At 35.5% G+C, this 24,288-nt stretch overlaps 1 non-coding gene and 1 pseudogene across 1 annotated transcript; both read left to right on the top strand.

The window, feature by feature from the left end:
• Positions 1-523: 523 nt before the first annotated feature.
• Positions 524-734, top strand: LOC141700457 (U2 spliceosomal RNA; annotated as a pseudogene).
• Positions 735-2,237: 1,503 nt separating this feature from the next.
• LOC141700468 (U6 spliceosomal RNA) lies at positions 2,238-2,340 on the top strand. Its single transcript, XR_012566357.1, has one exon. It is a non-coding gene; the product is annotated as a U6 spliceosomal RNA (small nuclear RNA).
• Positions 2,341-24,288: the final 21,948 nt, after the last annotated feature.

Genomic DNA, 24,288 nt, shown 5'->3' on the forward strand with positions numbered 1-24,288 from the left:
ATTTGACCATAAAACCAAAAATGTAACTCATGAAAGCTTAGATGTCTCCGCCAGCACCTATAATTAATCAAGTTTTCTGCTCTAGACTAAATATCTACATGATACATTAGTCCAGAATGTATCAAATCTGAATGGGACTTCATGAAAATTAAGATAAAAGCATAAACGCAGTATAAAGGGAACTTGTAAAAAAGAAGAGAATGCCTGATGTCTTAGTACAAGCAGAAGCGGATGGAAGACAAGTCTTCATGCTAGGGCTGTCTATTTAGATTATACATGATGTAACCTGCCATGATTTAAAAGCAATTAAATAAAAAATTTAGAAGCGTGACATTAACAATGTTCATCTAGGTAATCAATAAAGTCAGAACACCAGATTGGGGAATAAACTTTTAGTTTGAGTGTGCAATTAATTGTTGGTGAATCTGTATTTTGGACTAAAAACAAATCAATTAGGGAGATCTCAAAGGCAAGCAGATTGTAACGTTTTAGTTCAATAGGCAGACTTTGTTTTGCATCAAAGTTATTTTCTCCCTAATTCAATAGGCAGACTCTGTTTTAGATCAAGTGTAGTATATGTTCTTAACAGTTTAATAGGTTTAATATCTGATATGTAGGCCATTGGTTCACATGATATTAAATTAATTTTATAAAGGGGGGAGACTCGTCACAATAGCTTGCTATTGGAGTCTTTATGAGGTGCCCAAGTGTTGCACTGGCTCACCCCACCAAAACATAGTTTAAATATATTCATGACGCTTAGCTTTATATATTCATCTTTTTGAAAGTACCTTTTAGCAAGAGTGTAACAATTATAACAGTTTGATCAAGGTTTTTCTCAACCAACTGACAGTGCAAGGTTGCATGATACCAAAAATTAATGATTATGAATACCTTATTTTCCGCTTGGAGTGAATATCAGCAACTGTGCGGACTAACTTCAGGCAGAACAATAGAGTGACCATTTGATGCAGAAATTGGACTTCTGTCTGCTTGTCAACACTCCCGAGGAAAAAATGATGCTGTCACTCTTGATAATTATATCGCTCCTGAATCAATTGTAGTAGCCTAATAAATGCTTTCTTTTACGTCAAGAACCCGTCATGGATCCATATGAATGGTACGATGTAATGAAGGAAATGTATTAAATGACGAGCACAACATAAGAAATATTTCACCACAACAGCAAACAAGAAAAAGAATATAAACAGGCAACCTGTTACTCGTTCACACAACCATCTTTTCACATTGGGAGAGGTTCCGTTATTCATTCGTGAAGTTGTGGTTCTGAAAATTCAGTTTTGACCCCGTGGTTGTTTGGATGGCAGATGACACAACTTGTTTCAAATCTCAACCTTTCAATGTTTTAATCAGCTTTTACTAAATGAAACTAAACTAATAATGTATAAGGCAGGTTCTCAAGATTCTGATATTGGAGACGATATGTATTGTTGCATTAAAAAATGTTACGATTTATGTTGACGATGCAAAAAGTCTAAAGTTCTCTTCCTAGTAAATAAAATTTTGTGGCTGACCTATGACAATACCATGGTGTGCTCACCACATGTTTAACCATTACAACCCACTTAAAATATATTTCCAAAATGCAGGTTACTCACAACTTGGATAAATTATATTTAAAAAAATATGTAAATTTGACGAAGACTAATAATTATGACCAAGTAAAATATACAGCCTTTGGTGCCCGGGGATAAACAGCACTATTCAACATAAACACAAGTCTTGCGGTTGAAAGTCACCACTTCAACAAGCACAAACTAAAAAGTAAAATAATATACGAAATAGTGAAATACTATTTTGTGGGGATTAAGTACTTTGCATGCTATAAGCAAATGTTGGACATTCACTTCTAATTTGGGATGCGACCAGCTTTTCTTTATATACAATCATGTCCCAATTAGAATATCTTCTGTTAAATAAATAGGCCTGGTCAAATAAAAATATCCAGGGGTCCAATTCAGATAGATAGGCTACGATCTAACCATTGACTAGCTTAGAATTTATAGAACAATCCGCTAAATTTTAAGCCACAACAATCTCATAGGAAAGCAACACCCGCTCATCTTTGTTATCCATAACACCTAATCATTAGATTAAAAGCATTGCATGTTGGCATACACTTGCTCTCTTAAAAGCCTTCATATAATAATCTCCCACATTGGCTGAGGACAGAGATAACATCTTATTCATATTATAACAGTTTAAGTACATATTATGTCCCTTCGGGGACATCCGATAAAATTGGAACGATACAGAGAAGATTAGCATGGCCCCTGCGCAAGGATGACACGCACAAATCGAGAAATGGTCCAAATTTTTTTTTTTGCCAAAACCAAATACAGGAAATGGATGGACTATGTAAATATTTTTAAAAAATATTACATTTAAATAGAAAAAATAACAATAACACTACATACATGAAAATTTGTTAAATTGTAAAAAAATAGCTTAGATACAACTAACTGGGAAAAAAACATAATTCGAGATTTTCTTACTGATTGAATGGTGCCATTAGATGCACTAATTTTAATTTCTTCAATAAAAACTAATGAATACAATTAGAATACAAATCAATTTAAATTTAATACCTTTTTCTAGTTACATAAGGAGTCTATTACAGTTTAGTTACATTAGGAGTCTAATACAGTTTTAGAGATTAAATGTGTAATTAAAGTAACAACTAATTTCAACTAGTCCTAAGCAATGGCTACTCTACTCATGAAGTGACGCTGCACCTGCATGCACTCACCCATCCTCCTATAAAGTAACTCTGCAGCACTCACCCATTCTTAACCGCGCAATATATTAGTTTATGACTAAATGGTGCGGGATTTTAATTCTCAAATCAAAGATGATAAATGGACCATATCTATAAGTGAAATCTAGAAACATGCAATAAGCCTTTTGTACCATGCCCTCTTGTAACCATGAAATCGCCTTCTTTTAAATGTACGACTGGCAATAAAGAGATCAAAAAGCTTCTACTGGCACAAATAGAGGTTACCATCCTGGATTTTAAGCAGGCTCGGATACAATATGCTTGTGAATTTAGGTTTCGAGATAAATCAAAAGCTATAATGCCTATACAATTAAGCTGCTATTGGATTCAATGAGATAAATCTGTAGCAATCAACATGATCATGTAAACAAGAAAAGATAAATTTGTAGCAATTAACAGGATATTGTAAACAAGAAAAAGCAACATAAATTAGTTGACTTGTACAAATATAAGAATTTGCATACTTCATAGACTTGTGAAATGGATACCTCTTTCGCATCGACATGGAACGACTTAATGGAAGAGGTGATTTTTCCTAAACGCCGGAACCAACACGATCCCTGTTTCCGTTTTAAACCTGCCTAAGACTCGATGATGGAGAATAAACAGTATTCAAAGAAGTGTCATTGTACACCAATGCAACTTTTGCAATTTAGCTAACTTTGTGCCCTTACCAGATTCATTTCCACTTATGTTTTTCACCGTGAATAGTGTTCTTTAAACTTTTCTACACGTAATAAATTGCTTCCTTGCTGCTGAATTGAATCAGATACACAATATTAGTAACATATTATCATTGCATACTTCATCAAAATACCCTCTGATTTGAAGGGACGTACGAAACAAGCCCGAATGTCTGAACCAGCCAAATATTGATTCACATCTTTAAAAGTTAAATGGCTGATGCAGCATTTCCCTATGAGAAGCGATGCCTGCATATTAAGAATGAAATTTGAGCAAGAGGTCAATTAATGTACAAAATCATCTTTTAGATGTCATATGAATTAACTTCTCGTAGGTGAATTTTTGGAATGCACAATCCAATATATACATCATTCCTTTCTAAAATTCACTTGCCTCGAGCATAACTCTAGAATATATTGTTGACAATTGCCACTTGGTTAAAAATTTTGAGTATAGAGATGAGATAAATTCCTTGATATTAGTGGAAATCCCTGTGTCATTCACAACACCAAGTGAGATCAATTGAATATGTTAATACATTCATGCCAGCATATAACGGGACCAAACTGTTGGAAGATGCAAATGTTCATAGTGATTAGCCTTAGAATTAAGTTCACCAGTTCTTCGACATGAATTGCTAAAGGTTCAGGTTCGTGTACTCCAAAACAATAAATAATTAAAAAATTAAAAAAAAAATCATGCACCAAAAAGCATCTATATTATAACCTAACCATCATTTAGAGTGAAACAGCATATAGAACTATAACATATGTTCCTACTGCCTCCAAATTTTTGCATAGAAAAGAAAAACATAATCTAAACAACTTAAATATGTTAATCCCACTCCATTCTTTACATACTTTTTCCCTATACACGGATACTTTTTAATTATTTACTAAATAATTAAAAAAATTTAAAAAAAAACTACATGTACCAAAAAGCATCAATATCTTGTAACCTAACCATCATTTAGATAGTGAAACAGCATATGTGATATAAACAACTTAAATATGTTAACATGTATAACAAAACTGATAGGGTGTTTGTGTTGGTGCAGTGGCTTTCCCGAGGGAGGTAAAGAGTTCGAATCTCGGGATGCGCGAGTGTTGTAACTATAAAAAAATAAAAGAAAGCTGATAGGAGAAACAATGTAACTAACCGGAAAGTGACGCCGGAAGTTTCGTCGATCGAAATAGACCGTCACTCGCTCCTCTTTCATCTTCTGCTTTGGTTGTTTTTGTTTGAGTTTTGAGAATCCCAAAAAACCCTCAAGTAATAATAAAGCAAATACTTGTTTGCAGTAATATTTTTGTACAAAACAAACACGGCCTTATATGTGAGAGTGGGGGACCGTGAAGTAGGTGTACGTGTCCACCATCAAACATGCTTTTAAGATGCTCTTGTTTCATTTTCAATGCACATTTCCCATGAGCAGAAGAAGCAATAAAATACTAATAAATAAACCCTGCTTCAAAAACTAACACAACTCAAGTTTTAAAAAGAAAGAAAATTACCTGACAAAAAAAAAGAAAATTAAGTGTTCGAATTTAAAAAAAAAAAAGTGATGATGAATATATAAATTTAACAAATTTTTACTACTTCAAAAATGAAATTGAAAATATTTTACCTCATAATCACTTATTTCTTCTTTTTAAAAACTCGGGAATAAAAGTGAAACTAATTTATGCACAACTAATTGATACTATTTTCTTAACAACCCTCTACCACGACTAATAATGTAAGATCAGACTTCAACTTCTTTTCTCTCAAAACTCTAATCAGAGTCGGTCGTCATTCATAATTATCATCCATCTTTCACCATCCCCTCCTTCCATCAAATTCACATGCATCTCATCAATCTTCTCATCCCGTTTCCTCCATTTCTAAATCTTTAATTTCTATTATAATAATTTTTAATAAAATCGAGATCTAAATCTTTTTGGGTGTGATCTTGTTACCGTACCCATCTTTTTGGGTTGTTGATTGTCCCCAATTTTTGGATTTTTGGGTGTATGTCTTGTTGCGTTTTTGATTCATTGTCATGTTGCATTAAGAATGATTTCTACGGTGTATTGGGAGATCTGGGCAACCCACTTCAAAACTGAAATTGTGGTACTTATCGCGAGAGCTCACATCGCACAACAAAGGATTGTTCAATATATGAGGCATCTGTACCCCCGACCTTAGTTGGTGTAACTGACAAATATGGACAGTGGTCTATCACCGGTTTTTTATATGCGCGGGTCAATTGTGATTCTACTATTTTCAGTTATAGTGGTGTCGACTGGATTGCTCGAGAAACTTTTGTAATCATTTTTATTATCAAGAATATTTGGGTAAATGGGCAAATTCATCACTGTGCTTTTCGAAAACTTTCACTTGGGTCACCAACCCAAAAAAGCTTTCAGTCACATAACAGTTTCATACAATATTGTCAATCGTAACACTTGATTTCAAATTATTTTCACGTCCGTTAAATCGCCATTGACTTTAATGGTGTGTCGTTAACTTTAACCACGTCGGTGCCACTTCGGTGTCACATCTGTGCCAGATGTAATAACCCGACCCGTTTCTAAATAACCACCCATATCAAATAAACCCGATTTACTAAAGAAAATTAAGGGTTTATTATTACTTACATCTAAACCAACACATACGACTGGAGAAAGGGGGCGATCGATCAATCAAAACGGACGACAGATGTGATCGAAGATTGAAGGCAACCTAGTAATCATGTAAGTTTCGATCTTATGCTCATATTTACCCTATTATATATATATGGTTTATATATGTAAGTTTCGACCTTATTGTGATATATAGGTTAAACCCTAAACTGGTAGTTATTACAATTCTGAAACCCTAATTTGTACTCATTACTTAATTGGTAGTATAATTATGAACCCTAAATCGATATACATGTGTTTTACAGGCCTCAAGATCTAGTAATATATTATGGTGGTCATTTTATGACTTTTATCTGCTGTAGGGAGGGATGGAAATAACTCCATTTTTCATGTTGCAATGGTTGTGGTTGAGACTGAATCATATGATAGCTGGAAGTGGTTCTTAATGCTTGTTGCTGAAGATCTTAGATTAGGGACTGGTTATGGATATACCTTCATTTCTGACCAACAAAAGGTACATCAGTCCCTTCATTATTTTATTATGTTGGATAATTTTTTGTTTGATAATTTTTTGTTGGTTATAGATCTTTATTTTGTTGGATAATTTTTTGACAGGGGCTAATAAAGGTTGTGAAAGAACTGCTACCACATATAGAGCACAGGAATTGCACAAGGCATATATATTCCAACCTTGGAAAGAAATATGGAAGTGAGGCTGTGAGGAATATTTTTTATGATGCTAGTGATGCCACATATCCTGAAGCTTTTAAAGCTGCAATGAGGGATCTTGAGAAGGCATCAAAGAGGGATTGGGTGATAATGAATAGGTTTGAACCACATGTATGGTCTAAAGCTTTCTTTGGAACACATTGCAACACAGATATCACCGAGAATAACATCTCGGAGTGTTTTAATTCATGGATTCTGAAATCCAGATTCATGCCATTAATTGAAATATTGACTGATATCCATGATAAGATTATGGAAAGATTACATCAGAAAAGAGATGTTATGCAAAATGTAGATTGTATTATTCTTCCTTGAACTCAGAAAATTTTAAATGATGCGGTTGTAGCAAGTTCTGAGTATAGTGTGCTTTGGGATGGGAGACATAATTTTCAAGTGAAATGGAGGGGGGTAGGATTTTGTGTAAACTTAACAGAACATACATGCTCATGTAGGGTCTGGGAATTAACAGGGGCACCATATTGTCACGCTGTTGCTGCTATACAGAAAAGTAGGCCTAATCCAACTGATTTTGTGTCCCGTTATTTTAAGAAAGAAACTTATATGAAGGCTTACTCTCACTTTTTGGAAGTGATAAGGGGTGAGCCTTTTTGGGAAGAGGTTGATGGAGATACTATTATGCCACCTCCAAGAATGAAGACATTGAGAGGAAGGCCTAAAAGGCAGAGAAGGAGAGAAGGTTGGGAAGGATCAGTTAACAGGGGTGGGAATAGTAAGTTAAGCAAGCTAAGTAGACAAGGCAGGGTGATGCACTGCAGTAATTGTAAGAAACCGGGACATAACATCACCAAATGCCCTGAAGAAACTCAGAGGACCCCTTCAACAAAGAAACAGAGAGGGAAAAAAAGAAGAAAACTCAAGAAGAAGAAGAAATTGCAAGTGAGATGGAGAGGCATGACATTGAAAAAGAAACAGGGGAAGATGAGCTTATGGAGGAGGCAATGAGAAATGAGGAAATGTTTTCAAGTCAAAAACCTAACACACCAAGGAGAAGCCAGAGGCTTGCACAGTCCACTCAAAGCACACTTGAAGATGTTACTCCAAGCACTCAAGTCAACTGGCTTATTTTTGTAAGATCTTAAAGATTTCTATCAAGTTTTGTAATTTCTTAGCCCATTACTAATGTTTACTATCTTATTATTGCAGATGCATACACCTGGTTTGGTTTACAATGGTGGAACTAGTGGCACTCCAGATGCAGACATGCCAGGAACATCAAGAGTGAGAAAGGGGAAGAAAAGCAAGGGTCCAGTCAAATCATTCAAAGCCCCAAGGAAGAAGTAGTATTTGTTTTTATCAAAGTCATGTTTAAGTTTAAGTTTAAACTAAGTGACAGTCATGCTTAGTTTAAGTGCTTTTGTAAACTTCTATGAACTTAGCTTATGTCTTTTGTATGGTCAAGGAACCTATTTTATTACTTTTGTAAGCTCCAAGTGGGGAACCATGGCTGTCTTTTGGTGTTGAATTTATGATCTTGTAAGGAATCTTTCATGTTATGCAATGACAGAAATCACCCTTTCTTTCTTTTATCTTTCACAAACTAAAACAATCAAAATAAACCAAAATATTGTATTCACTTGCACTTAATATCACCATTACAACCAACAAACTGCTACTTCAACAACCAACTACTCCAACTACACTAATAAAACTACAACTACAATCATCATATATCACCAACCAAAACATAAATACAAATATTACTGCAACTGCCAACAACTTCTTCAAAATACAATTTGCTCTCATCAATTTCTTTAACAACTCTTCCGCCTCCTCATTTTTGCGACGAAGTTTGCACACTTCTTCATGTAACACAAGCATTTTTCTTTCACAAAAATTGACATCAACTCCAACATTGTTCAAAGCATCTTCCTTCTTCTGCATTTTCGACTTTAAAACATTGATCACCTCTCTAGCCCTTTCCGAGTATGGTGGATCAGCCCAAACGAAAAAATTACATTTCTTACTAGGATTCTACCAATAAAACAAAAAAATCATCACATTCAACAATCTCAAAAGTTTTAAATTCTGAAAAAAACTCAATGTTACCTTGTATTGTGAACACCCAAAAAATCGCCTTCCCGGATCTAGTGTGCCCTCTTTCCACGCTTCTTGACATGGTGCTGGCAAATCGCATTTACATCTCACATCAAGATATTCAAACTCGCAGTTGTTTTTTCTACTAGTATAGAATGTATTAGAACTATTACCATAAGGGTTCCTAATTGAAGAAGATGAACTGTTCGAGCTAGACATGGAAGGGGGAAGAATGAAGGGTTGCATCTTCTAAGAATGAAATGGGGGATGGGTGGGTTATTCAAGAAGCAGGATAACGGGTAGTTCATGCCATGTCACTCTTCCATATAAGCATTCTGTTACTTTTTTAACGGGAGTAACGGGAGAAACTCAATTGAAATGTATACGTAGTACAAGTGTTTTTGGGTTGATGACCCAAGTGAAAGTTTTCGAAAAGTACAGTGATGAATTTGCCCATTTATCCAAGAATATTTATATTCTATCTGTTAAGCAATCTGAAAACAAAACGGCTATTTGTTTAGCTCGGTCTTTGTTTCACAATCAGGTTGTATTTGTCAGTTTGGGGGTTTGTCCCGACTGTGTTTTTATGTTTTATGTTTAATAAAATCTTATTGTTCGTCAAAAAAAAATTGATACTCCCTCCCTCATACGTATCATTTTGAAAGAAAAAAAAGTTATCCGATATTTTAAGAAAAAAAATGTTTTTCGTGAAATAATTTTTCCTATAGCTTATGTTACTTTTACCAAAAACTTTAGTTCAATATAGTTTTGAGAATCAAAAATGAAAAATAATTAAAAACATACTATTTAACAGAAGAAATAAACAAATGATTGACGTATGCAAATCTTCATACTTCATAGTGATTAGCAGAATTTAAAATTAAGTTCACGAGTTTCTCTTCTAACCATCACATTTTTAGAAAGAAAGTTATGAATAAAAAATTGTTAATCTTCGATCATCACAGTTTTAGGAATCAAATTATGGATAAAAAGTTGATAGAATTTTATTTACAAATTTCTTTTTTTCTCTGAAAAAACTCGATAGCATAGTTTGGAAAAAAAAATTTGAATTTTTTTTATTCTATTATCTTATCTTTTTTTATGAATCTAATTAGGGAGTACATAGTTCAAGACTTTCTCTTTAATAAAGACCTGCCAAGAACTTATAAAGGGGAAATAACTATATTCCTCATTTCTTTTAATTTAATATTAAAATAAGTCATTTTTAATTATAACGCATTATTGATAAAAAAAATAGCTATGAAAATAAATGACATCCAAACTTCTTATTATTTTTACTTTAGATTTAGATAAATCATTATAACTCAACAATTAGGCACATAGATTTAGACGCCTTGAAATTTTTTAGGGCTTGTGATAAGTGTCGAAGGTTCATAATATTTAGCAACATGCCCGCTGTGAGCCTGACTTCACTCACTAGCCCATGGCCGTTTGCTATGTGAGGGATTGATTTAATAGGGGAATTATCCAAGGTAAAACGGGGCGTGAAATATGCAGTGGTCGTAGTAGACTATTTCACAAAATGGGCAGAAGTTGAACCATTAGCCATTATAACTGTTAAAAAACTTATGGATTTTGTTCATCGGGCCATTGTATGTCGCTACGAGATCCCTTATCAGCTTATTTCTGATAATGGCAAGCAATTTGATAGTGAAAAAATGAATAAGTTTTGCAAAAATCGGAAAATCAAGAAGAGTTTTCCGGTCGTTAGTCATCCAAAAAGTAACAGGTACATTGAGGCGATATATAAGATTATCAAGCACACTTCAAAAACCAGGCTGGAAGACATTAAAGGAAATGGGTCGACGAATTACCTAGAGCACTCTGGTCGTATAACACGACTGCTCGCAGTACCACGGGTGAGACCCCGTTTTCTCTCACATACGGGTGCAAAGCCATGGTACCTATTTAGATCAGTTCAGGGTCATTCATAAGCGATCATTATGACTCTCAGGCTAACGAGGTGAATCATCGGTTGTATCTTGATATGCTAAAAGAAACACGACAAGATTCTGACGCTCGTTTAGCGTCCTATCATCAGCGGGTCGCTAGATATTATAATGGGAAAGTTAAAGTACTCCCGTTGCATGTTGGAGATCTGGTCTTACGACGTGTCATGCCAAACACCAAAGTTCCTGGCCACGGGGTCTTTGGGGCAAACTGGGCGGGGACCTACAAGGTCAAAGCAGTGTTGTGGGAAGGTAGTTATCATCTCACATATATGAATGACACGTTAATTTCGCGGGCCTGAAATGCGGAGTATCTCAAAAAATACTACCAGTAGCGGACACACTTCACTCAGTAGCCTCTATTTTAAGTGTTTTTTTATATTTTAGACTCGGTATGAATAAATACATCTTAGTATAGGGGTAAGGGTCATATAGACGTCCCCTCTAGGTGGTACATATGTAATATGACCTTTTGGGTTTCGCTCTACTTATTTATGAATAATTTGTTTATTTGTTCAATTTTAAGAATTATGTATTGGTTAAGGATTATTCCATGTTAAATATAAAAAATTACGAGTAAATATTGAGGTAGGCATCACCCTCGCTTTGCTTTCAAACTTGTGGCATTCGCTAAAACATGCTGCAACATGATACTAAGAGGAACTCGCTATAGGCAACATTTTGGATAGGTCGCTTACTAAAAGGAATATCGATCAAGGTCGCCATTGCCAGCCTAATAAGGTTTATGATGATTATTAAACGTGATCCATATACAAATTAATAATAAGATTTGATATATCTAAGTTAAGGAATACATTTAAAGCGACCTTTGAAAAATATAAAGGGGCAGCTAAAATGCGGACCCCGCTTACTTGTATAAATTAATTGCAAAAAGCCACCAAGAGGAGCATACATAATATGCGACCCAGGAGGAAGCTTAAATGCATAAAAAACAACATATAAAAGGAACTAAAAGACGATTAAATAAAATCATTAAAATTCGTAGTTAAAGAGCGACCCAAATCAGTTAAATAAATTATAATTGTGGAGTTTTGAATGAATCCAATCTTCTTTAAGTTTGACATTGTTCATAAATAAATAAGAAAAACAGGAAATGAAGTTGGTGGCCGCACCTACTTTGGCCCACGGGCGGCATCCTCGACCTGCTTCTTTGCAAGCCCGACCGGCTTTTCTTCATGCCCCTTTTTAGATTCCTCATCCATTTTCACTTTAAGGTCTTCAACATATTGAACGAGGTGTTGCCCAAAAACGAACCAGTCAGAGTTAGGAACTTTGCGGAGAAAACGCTTCATGAAAACCTGTTGACAAAAACTGATTGTTCGGTCTCAAGCCCCGTCTTATCAAAAGTAGCGGCCTCTAGCTGAGTGGTCAAATCAATAATTTTTTTTATTAAGAAGCTCATTTTCCAACTGAGCCGTCTCAATTACAGTATCACGAGCTTTCTCCGTGTCCTTTACCTTTGCCATCTCCTTGCGGAGATCCTTTCACACCACCGTGATGTCCTCCTTCAACTTTAGTTTGTAATTCTCGGACATCTTCTCCGCATCCTTCTCTGTTTGAGCTAACTTGAATCGCATAATCATGTTGTCACATCTCAAATTCTTTCACTCTTTTGTATGGGAAACCTTTCTCATAAAGAGTTCCACGATCAGCTCAGAGGTAATGTCAATTGAGACACCAACATCTGCGTTAACCCAGTCATGGACCCCCGCTTCAGTTATGAATTGAGACCCTATTTTTATATATATATGATGAACCATTATAGCATTAGGAGTGCCAGCCCATTGTTTCTTTGATGCGACGCCAGATTCAGGCGGCCCCTCAGGTTGAACCCGCTTAACAGAAGCTTCCACCGTGTTAGCGAGAGCAAGGGTCGGTTGGGGCTCGTGAATGACGATCCCCAAGATCAATGGGAGAAGAATGTATAACCCTATAATTGAACGGTAGCTATTAGGGTTGATTTGAATGGGTGCAAGGGAATATTCCTCGCAAACGTCCACGACGAAAGGGTGGAGATGAGAGGAAAACCCCAACTTTAGGCAGGCCACAGATGAGACCATGCGAGGAACGCGCCCACCATTTTCAGAATAATTAAAATGATAACATCTCATATGGTTCAGAGGAATAATTGGTTTGCAAACTAAGTGCAGTTTATCCACTAATTTCACCAGGTTCTCGGCTGTAAGGGTAGAATGTTGATCCATACAGGCCAACACACGGGGGCGATCCTGCCTTCACATTTGAGCTCCCCTCCTTATTAGGGGCTGGTCCTCCAACATAAATTGTTCCCTCTAGTTTAGGCCGGGGTAGAGATATATAGCTCAGGCTCTCTTCTAGCACGTAATCATGATCACACACAATTATTATCTTTTTTATCTCGTCAATGTCGCCATATGCGAACTCTCACTCGATATTTTTATCATCGTCAGAATCTTGAGCATCATAAAATTAACATGCAGGCTCTGTTAACGAGCTTGTGAGCGTTTCACTCTTTACATCAATTACATCTCTTTGGCCAGAGGGCCCTACCCCAACAAACAACCGATCAACTTTCGCGGTTAGCTGGCTTATCTCACGATGAGCCTTCTCGACATAGGTCAGGGGCTCTTGAGTCATTTCCACATCCTCGCAAAACGCTGCGTTCTCTCCTATATCCTCATCATTGGGATCAGGGTCATTAACCGAAAATAAATTCTGGAATGGTAACATTGAAAGGTTTCTTTTTGTGCCATTTACCAAGATCAGAGTCGCGGGTAAAATGTTCTTGATTCCATGATGGATCTGAAAATAGTTAGAATGAATAGGAGGAACTAGTCGCCACTTGGACTCTTGCTATGTTAGCGGCAAATTCCTCGCTAATTCTTGGGGTCGGAGAAAGAGGGTGCCGTGTTTTTCCAGATATTTCGTTAAGTTCCTTTTGGAACTCCTCAGAACTGTGCTGGTGGCGAGGAAAGTGGCTAAGTGGGGAAGAAGCTGATGACGCGTCACTCGACATCTGAAAAGATGGTGTTGTAATTAGTGCGTGATCCTAAAAAAAATAAAATAAAATAAAATAATGAAAGTCAAGGACAAGAAGAGTGTAAACTAGTGGCCTCATCACACACGAGCCTATATCTGAAATGGGGTCGTTGTCATATATCTAACTGGGTTCTCATGATTCCTAGGGCTCGTTTCAGGGTCCCCTCGTGATTAAGATATATCAAGAGACACATGTTATGAATAAACAAGCAAATATTTGACTTAACAAAGATTATAAGATTAAAAATTTTATTGTTTGAAGATTGAGATGAACTTGAAGAGTGCGATGACTGAATATGGTAAACTATTCTTGATGTTCTTCGAATATTCACCGTTTTGATCATTTAGCAGATGAAGAGTGATTTGTTAAAAATATTCCTGAGAAATTAAGGAAATGAGTTAAAATCCAACATATTTATAGACGGTTCAGGAGAGAGAAAATGTTGGACATGTGGCATGATCCCAACCTCGAGGTCTAATCTCAATGAAAGACACATGTCAAATAATTGTTTCATTTATAATAATTAATGAAGGTGAAAATATGGCCACTTATGAAAGGTCGCAACTACGGCCATGACCATACTTCGTCCTTTTTATGATGAACTCTAATTTTGTGTCATTTTTTTAATAGCAACCCTGAATGGAGGTAGTTGTTATGCCCGCTTTTTGCATAGGTCCTAAACATGCCTAATGGGCTTTACATTATAAATCAACAGGTATGAGCTCCGTTAAGGGTCATAGAAAGCCTCGTGAAAGGAATTTGTTGATAGAGGCCATTACTACGACCCTCAAAAGTAACACTCGCTAAACAGGGTCGTTATTATCACTAATAGCGAACCCAACTTTGGGGACGTATTACTCCTTTACTTGTAATATGGAGGCTCAAATGATAAGTTCTAAAGAGGACGCCTCGCGAATGTAGAAGATCAGCAGACAAAACTCTTAAGAGGGCGCCTCATGAATGTAGAAAACCAGCGAGCCAAGATCGTAAGGCGGCATATCGCTATGAAAGCTAATAAGTATAAACTCCTCAAAAAGGGTTACATGGACATAATTACCAGATCGCTGTATGGGCCAAGGTTCCCAGGGATCGCATACGTGACATCATTACTCTGCGACCCTAGCAGTTATGATACCACTTGTGCTTAAACTTCGGTTGATCTTGATGGGTTAGACGAAACCCTAAACCATTTAGAGGTAACTTATCCTCCAAGAATTAAGTGTGGCTCGATTATCTATAAATAAGATACATAGACCTCTTATTTTGGGTTGAGAAATAGTTTACATTAGAAGGAATATACATATTTTCTCTGGTATTCAAGTAATCAATCAATAAGATTAATCACAACATTCATTTCATGTTTTTCGAGTGTTTAGCAAAATATCTATATTTTGTTCCGTAATTTCAGCAATCTTCAAAATATTATTATACTAAATTTATGTTATGTAGTTATTGTGAATGTAGTAGAGTCCGGATCCGTTATTATTAAGAAGTGTGGGCAATCAAAACAAGTTAAACTTGCGAGAAAAACCGTAGGTTGTGATGATTTACATTTCAAATACAAACAATCACAAAAAATGACAACGAAATGATTGATGAATGCTGTGGTGACGTAAAATGACAAGGAGCATAAAATAAAAACAAACTCAAATATCTCATCTCTCCAACCAACAAAAATGGTTTCAACGAGACGAAGTGGATCTCTTTCCACCAACAACACCGCTAGGCGATCATCATCATCTGAAGATAAGCCTCAGTCTCCTAAGCGCCAAAAGGTAATTTCATTTCATCTCATCTCATCTCATCAAATCTCAGCCGTTGATTTTCACGCTTTATTTATCGTTATTTTATAGGTAGATAATGATGCCACGTCGGATAAAACGACGTCGCTTGATACTTCAAACTCGCCGGCCGATCCGCCGAAATGCGACGCCGGAGAGACGGAGGCTGCTCCTGGAACTAATGTCGTGGAACTAAAACACGAGATTTTACAAGAAGCGCATAACTCGAGATTTTCAATTCACCCTGGGAGTACGAAGATGTACCAGGATTTGAAAGAAAATTATTGGTGGCCAAACATGAAAAAGGAAATTGTGGAATGGATAAGTAAATGTTACACGTGCCGAAGAGTTAAAGCGGAATATCAAAGGCCAAGCGGATTGCTTCAGCCACTGGACATACCTGAATGGAAATGGGAACATATCGCGATGGATTTCGTGGTAGGATTACCTAAAACCAAGTCAAATCACGATACGATTTGGGTGGTAATCGATCGGTTGACAAAGTCAGCACATTTCTTGCCGATAAACGAAAGGTTTTCATTAGAGAAGTTGGTCAAATTGTATCTGGATGAGATCGTGATGCGTCATGGAGTTCCTGTATCTATCATGTCTGATAGAGATCCAAGGTTTAATTCGAGATTTTGGCGACAATTTCATGATCATTTGGGAATGAAATTGAAAATGAGTACGTCATATCATCCGCAGACAGACGGACAAAGTGAAAGGATAATTCAGACGATTGAAGACATGTTGCGAACCTGCGCAATAGATTTCAAAGGAAATTGGGACGATTATTTGCCCTTAATTGAGTTTTCCTACAACAACAGTTATCACGCGAGTATTGGCATGCCGCCTTATGAAGCGTTGTATGGAAGAAAGTGTAGATCCCCTACTTATTGGGACGAAGTTGGTGAGCGCAAGTTAATTGGCCCAGAGCTAGTTCAGCAAATGAAGGAAAAGGTTGAAATGATACGAAAGAGATTAATTGCAGCTCAAGACCGACAGGCAAAGTACGCGAATCAAGAACGAAAAGATGAGCAATTTGAAACTGGAGACAAAGTCTTGTTGAAGATATCTCCTTGGAAAGGTTTAACTCGATTTGGAAAGAAAGGAAAGCTGAGTCCAAGGTACATTGGACCATTTGAAGTATTGCGACAAGTTGGGAAAGTGGCGTATGAATTGGCGCTGCCGCCGCAAATGCAACATCTGCACAATGTGTTTCATGTATCTCTCCTGAAAAAGTATAATGCTGATGCGAGCCATGTGATCGAGTTGGAACCAGTGGAAATCCAACCATATTTATCCTATATAAAACAACCAGTGCGAATTTTGAATCGAAAAGAAAGGACGCTTAGAAATAAAGTTGTACCTCTAGTTAGAGTGTTGTGGAGAAATCCTTTAGTCGAAGAATCGACTTGGGAATTAGAAAGCGAAATGAAAGAAAAGTATCCCCATTTGTTTGCTTAGATTAGATTCTGGGGACAAAATCCCTTTAAGGAGGGTAGATTGTAACGACCGAGAATTTTGCGTCGTAATTAAGAAAATAAAGTATGTGTTATATGATGAGATTATAATTATGTGACTAAGTGATGATTATTTGTCTTACCTGGATACTAGAGTTAAGGAGCGTGGATAAAAACGTTCCAATTTAAAGAGTCAGCTTAGAAGTCGAGCTGTGGTGTCGGGCCATCAGGTAGAACGGAACCCGTCCTAGTATGAAAATTAAATAATATAAAATGAGAATTGTATGTGAAGTGAATGAATAAAGTATTTCGTCCTAAGAGACGTGTTGATTGGCAAAGATAATGAGAAGCGTAATCGAAACGCTGAGCGTCGGGCCGTCAGGCTGAACGTGACCCGGTACGCGTAAAAGAGGATAAAGATTAAAGAGGGATATATTCTATAATCCGACCTAAGTCGTTTTGTGACTGTATATGTGTGATTGCTTGACTGTATGCATGACTATGTGTTCTGTGTCGATTTTGTGAATTTTAAATGAATTATGTGATTTAAGTAAAGGTTTAATTAACCTTCGCGTATTTTTATAAAATCATCTGAGAAGGATAAAAACATGGGATTTATTCTGTTATCTTCATAAAGATCCTAGAGATTTTTTAAAAATAATAAGTGAATTTGATTGTTGATCTTTGCATTTTTAAATTGATTTTATGTGGAAAATATATTTATTAAAGCAAGATTGCAAAATTCATATAAAATCAACCGTTCGCTCAAATTCTTATTATGAGTAATGGATAAAAAGCTAATTTCGAGACCTACGTGTTAAAATTATCATTTTCAATAATCTTCGACTTTCCGAGAGAAAAATATTTTTATTTTGAATTTCGTTGCATTTGAGTTAAAAGAGAAAGAAAGTGCAAGTCAAAAAGAAATTAATGAATTACTAAATTGCCCTTGTTTTGGTGGAGTATAAATTACTCCTTCCTCCCCCATTTTCTTTCTTCTTGCTCCCGTGACCTCATTTTTTTTCTCTTCTCTCTAATCTCTTCTTCTCTCACTCGAACAACTCTCTCTCGGCTCTCTCTTCAATCTCTCTCGGTATACCTCCTTTTTCCTTGATCAAACTCATCAATCTTCCCTAATTCTTCTTGCTAAACACTTATGTGTAGGTAGAAGTATGTGCATATGTGTGATTAGGCTTGCATGCCGAAGTGTGTGTGTGTTTTCGGGTTCGGTTTTGAGCCAAGAACCGATGGCTTGCTTGATTAGTTCGTGTTCTGTGATTACTATGCTGAAATCAGATTGCATGTAGTGTTGTTGCATTTCTTTTGTTAAGAAATCGGGGGTTTCGTGGTTGGACACCCTCGAATGAGGGCACCACCGTGATGCCACCGCCACCGGTGATGAACTCCGGTGAACCGGTGGTGAGCTATGATGTTAAAAACTGAGCTCTAGAACCTTAAGATCACTTATTTATGTTTGCATGTGATGTTTTGATTAAAAGGCCGAATGGCCCTTACTATTTTAAGGAAATCAAGTTGATTGTATTGAAATGCATGAGTTATTGATTTGATGTTGAAATATAGGTTGATTTGTGATTCAAGGATTAAGAATATCAAGTTGCATGTTTGTTTTTGAAAAAGGCCGAATGGTTTTAATCTTTAAAGTTGTTTGATTTGAGTTAACTTGCTTAAAAATGATGATGGATTGTTATTAGATTAAAAATGAATGAAATTGTTGTTACATGCTAAGTCTAAGTTCGATTTTTTGTGTTAACAAGAAAGGAAATTGAATTGTGTGAGATAATCTTGGTAAACACTAAGTTTGTATGGTTTAAAAGTGATTGCATGATAGTTTTAAAGGAGATCAATAAGTGCATGCTAGTGATTAGTCTTTGAGTTGAAAACTATGTTTTGCCGAATAAAAATAAGATAAAAAGGGGATTAATTATTGATTAAGTCAATGCATGTTGGTTGAATGAGTTAATTGATGCATGATTTGATGTTTAAGTGAATAGAATGATCTAGTTAAAAACTAAGATAAGTGGGAAATGTGATGTATTGCCTTGCATGTTAAAATCCATTCTTGAATGTTGATTTATGGAAAAACTCGAATGGATTCTTAGGAATAAAAAGGTGAAATTAAATGGATTAAATTGCTAAGTGAGATTTTGATTGCATGACAAAGATTAAATAATGTTGTGTTCGAACTTTAATAATTAAACAAAAGTGTTGATTTCAACCCTTAATGAAAGTAGGATTCGGATTTTTGGTTAAAAAGGGATGAAAGTGCTAAATGATCCTTGTGAATTGCATTAGTTGTGTTTGTTTATATGAGGTTGAAATTGAATATATGTGGATGCGTTTTGTATGTGTGGTTCGAATTAAGGAACAAAAGAAAAGGAAACTGAGATGATTGATATAAGTGATGGTTATGAATGTAAATGTTTGGTTGTGAATAGGTCTTGTAAAAGAGTCGTGTTAGTTTGATTTGTGAAATAGCCAAGGTCAAGCGAGTACGCTTTGATTGTTAAGTATATAAGGATATAAAAGCTACGAGAAAGGAATATGCTATGTGCTATGTGCTATGTGCTTATATGTATAAGCTATATTCGTATACTCGAGTCAAAGATATAATCGAGTTATCGTATAGAGTGATCGTTCCGGGAACGAGAGTTGAGAATCTGATTAAGATTTTGGTTTTATTGTAGATTCGGAGCGTGAGGGCATTCAGGCTAGGAAAGGAAAGGATTTACTAGGTGGCAGTAGTTCAACCCTCAGGAAAGCAAATTCAGGCAAGTAACTCTGATTACTTGTGTGAGCGATTATAAAGAGAATGTTGTTCATACCATGTAGAGTATTGAACTGTTAAAATGTGAAACCTTTGCTTTATGAAACCCTGATATTGATTTGAAGAACTCTTGTTCTTAATAACCTGTTATTGATAATCCTATTGATTTCACCCTTTGATAATCTGTCTTTCTGTTCAAGTTACCCATAATGCCATGAATCATATTGAACCTATTGATTATCTTGGTTAACCCTGTTTAATGATATTCTGTTTCTCTTGATCACCCTATTGATCCCTAAATCAATGTTTATCCTTCTAATTTGGTGTCTTGTTATCCTTGACACAGAATTCTTGTGAATTGTTCCTTGCGTATCTTTGATTCACTCCCTGAACCTTGTTTCTTTAAAATCTGATTTAAGAATGAGTTTCGACTTGAAAGAGTCTGAATGATTTCAAATGCTTGGTAATGATAAAAAATGGATTTTAGAAAACCTATTTGTTTTTCCAACTCAAGGTTTTCCAAATGAATTCCTGATGGATTGGATTGAGACGTAAGAGGCTAGTGGGACTAGTCCAGTCATGGTAAGAGGCTAGTGGGACTAGTCCAATTTAAGGCTGAAATTATGCTGATTGGTACCTTTAAGACCGGAATGGAGGTCGATACGGGCTGATCACCCGTATATAATGAAATGGAAAGATAAAGTGATCCAATCAAGGGTTCTAATTGATTATTTAAAAAGGGAACTAAAACTTTCATTCAATAAATTGATTTTTGGAAATGAAAATGGTTTATATTGCTTTGAAAAGAGTTGATTATGTTATTGTGGAGCTTAAAGCTCGAGAACCCTGATTCTTGAAATTGTTGATCATATGGTTGATTCTATCTTGAAATACTGATGCTTTCCTCTATCGAAAGATCTATTTTGATCCTATAATGATTTGTGATGAATATCGGCTTTCGTCCTTCTTCGAGCCTTGTTCCTTGAAACCCCTACTATTCTTCAGATACCTTTCCTTATTCCAAAAAAAAAAAATAGAAATCTGCCACCTAGATTAATTGAAGTAGAATGCCCTAGTTTGTTCAAGTATATTGTGATTTGATATTGTAGAACTGCTATATAGTTATTTGCTGAGTTTTATACTCATTTGATTTGTCTTAATCTAACCATGGCAGTTAAGCAAGAAGATGGCCAGACTTAGGCGCACTGCTCGTAAGAGCGTACCTGGTGGTCCCTACCGTGTTGAGGGCTTTCGGTTGCCAGAGCAGGTAGTGGTGTTTATGAGTGAGCTCGCGCCTAGAAAGTGGTGTATAAGGATACAATGGGTTATCTGTCGGTTCCCAGCCGGAATCGATATTGTTTATTTAATAATATATTGGGTTTGTAAGTTATATTTTATGATTGGTAGTTGTAATCTTGTCTCATACTTTATCCTGTTGATCCTGTTAGTAGTTAATCGGGGTTTATGTATATTTAATTATTAGATTAGAGGTGTGTGAGTCCTCATTTCCTAACCCCGAGATTGAGGGCGTCACATCTGTGATTATATCTCACAATTACATGAATAAGATAAAGTAGAGCTCAACTCTTAAAAAGAGATACCATGTTAAAAATGATAATTTCGCATCAAGATTTAAAATAAAAAATAATTCATAGCTGCACACATTATGTCCTTATATATCATAATTACATGAACAAGATGAAGTAAAGCTCAACTCTTAGAGAGGGAAAATAACAGAAGAATATTCTCAATTTACAGTCATGCATTGTCTTAATCTTTATCCTCTAACTCTAATACGATATTGTTCATCAAAGGTGAGAAAGAAAATCGAATAACTTGTGTGAATGTAGAGTCGTGACATGAATTAACACTATCCTAAAATTGAATTTGCCTTGCTACGTACACACGGCCTATTAGCAATCAACCTACAGGATTACACGACCTCTATTAATTCAGTGTAGTACAAAGAAATACATTGAAATTACTCTTAATCATTTCCCAAAAACATTCATATATTTATATGATAGTACTTGAGAGAATATAATTTTTTGTGTTCAAAATTGAGGAAAGAGACCTCCTTTTATATGAGTGAAACTAATAACTCCAAGGATAGTCATAGGTCACTATTGATAATGGGAGGTGAAATGTAAAAGGTCTTTGAATGAAGAGTATCAAAATGAAAGGTTTTAAAAACAAAAGTATTAAAAATAAAAGTCTTAAAACCAAAATACTCATACATTATTTTATTTTGAAGCAAACATATTTTTGAAATAATATTTATATTAATTCTAACATTCCCCACATGATTCAAAAGAAAAATAAATTGAGTAATTTAATGGGCAATGGTAGTCGGTTTCTTCAACATCATTATCTTGTGGACTTGAATTGATACACAGTAAATACAAACATCCCTCACAACCATGTAAGGTAGAAAGTTCTTGAACGTCTCATGGTAGTTAGTGAGAATATATTTGCGCACTTAAACCTTTCTCAAATCAAGAAGCGATTTCGCATCATTTTATAAAAATGCCCCACGTTGTACCTGAATTTTCGTGAATGCTCCATAGGTCCTTCTCTTAAAGAACTCTCATAGGGGGTTGGGCATAACCCCCACATTCACATAGATAAGTTCATCAAATTTGTATTCACGAGGGTATGAACTTATTAAGAGCATTAGCTCATCCTTACATATATGACAATAATAAAAATACTAAATCACTTTGTTAGTAAGGTTGGGAGTAGTATACATAAACATTAGTTCTTTTGTGATTTCGTTTGACCCATTGAACTTAGACAAGTCTAATATTGAATTCACAATTTACTCCACAATATGATTTAAACCCATTCATAGTGCTGACTCCAATACTAATTTTCTACAAAGGCCTTTGATGAGAGGATCTGTAATACTCCTCTCTGATTTACATACTCGAGTGATATCACATTATTTCTGATCAGACTTTGAACTATAGCATGCCTCAAGCGAATATGTCTTTTTTTCCCATCGTATAATTGATTATTAGCTAGTCCCATTGCAGCTTGTGAGTCCCAATGCATTGAAGTTGATGGAGCTAGCTTCCCCCATAATGGAATATCATCAAGTAAACATCTTAGCCATTCGACTTCTTATCTGCCAACTTTAGCGCAATAAACTCAAATTCTTGTGTGGATTTAGCATAACAAGTTTGTTTTGAATATTTTCAAGATATAGTAGCTCCAGAAAGAGTAAAGTTATAACCACTAGTAGACTGAATCTCATAATTGTCTAACACCTAATTTACATCACAATATCCTTCTAAAACATACGGAGTTCTTTGATAATTTAAACCCCAGTTGATAGTGTCTTTTAAGTACTTCAACAATCTAATTAAAGCATCCCAATGATCACGATTAAGATTGTGAGTGTATCTACTCAGTCTACTAACAATATACACTATATCAGGCTTGATATAGTTCATTAAGAACATTACGATTCTAGTTATCTTGGCATATTTTTCCTAGAAAAACACTAATGCCTTTATTCTGTTTCAAATGAATACTAGGATCATATGAAGTTTTCACGGAGGTAAAATCAAATTGATTAATTTTTTTAAAATTTTCTCAATATAATGAGACTGATTTAATATTAACCCATATGAATTCCTAGTAATCTTTATGCCAAGAATCACATATGTTTCTCCTAAATCCTTCATATCAAAATATGAGCTTAGGAAAGCTTTGCTTGTATATACTACATCAATTTTGGTACCAAAAATTAACATATCCACACATTGATATATGATCAAACAATCAAATTGATTAAATTTGGAATAAACACATGCATCTGAACCATTTACCTGAAAGTCATTAGAGGTGATTGTTTGATGTAGATTTTTCATACCAGTCTTTCGGAGCTTATTTAAGACCATATAATGATCTTATAAGCCGGCATACCTTGTCTTCATATCCAGGGACAACACATCCCTCTGGTTGTTTCATGTATATCTCATCATTTATATATCCATTTAAAAAGGCAGTCTTCATATCCATTTGATGCACAATAAGATTATGAATAGATGCAAGAGTTATTAAGACTCTTATGGTGGAAATATTGGTCACGGGGAGAAAGTATCAATTAAATCTACCCTTTTTATGTCCATCACCCACTAGCCTGGCTTGGTATTTTTCAATTGATCCATCAAGATTATATTTCTTTATGAAAATCCACTTATTTCCCAGTGCTTTACAATCTTTAGGAAGATCACATAAACCCAAGTGTTATTATTCATAAAGAACTATATTTCATTATTTATGGCTTCTAGCCAAAAATTGGAGTCAATTGATCTCATGGTCTCCTCATAGGTATTAGGGTCTTCTTCAA

This window comes from Apium graveolens, unplaced genomic scaffold (genome assembly GCF_009905375.1).
Source record: "Apium graveolens cultivar Ventura unplaced genomic scaffold, ASM990537v1 ctg24, whole genome shotgun sequence".
Classification (NCBI taxonomy): domain Eukaryota; kingdom Viridiplantae; phylum Streptophyta; class Magnoliopsida; order Apiales; family Apiaceae; genus Apium; species Apium graveolens.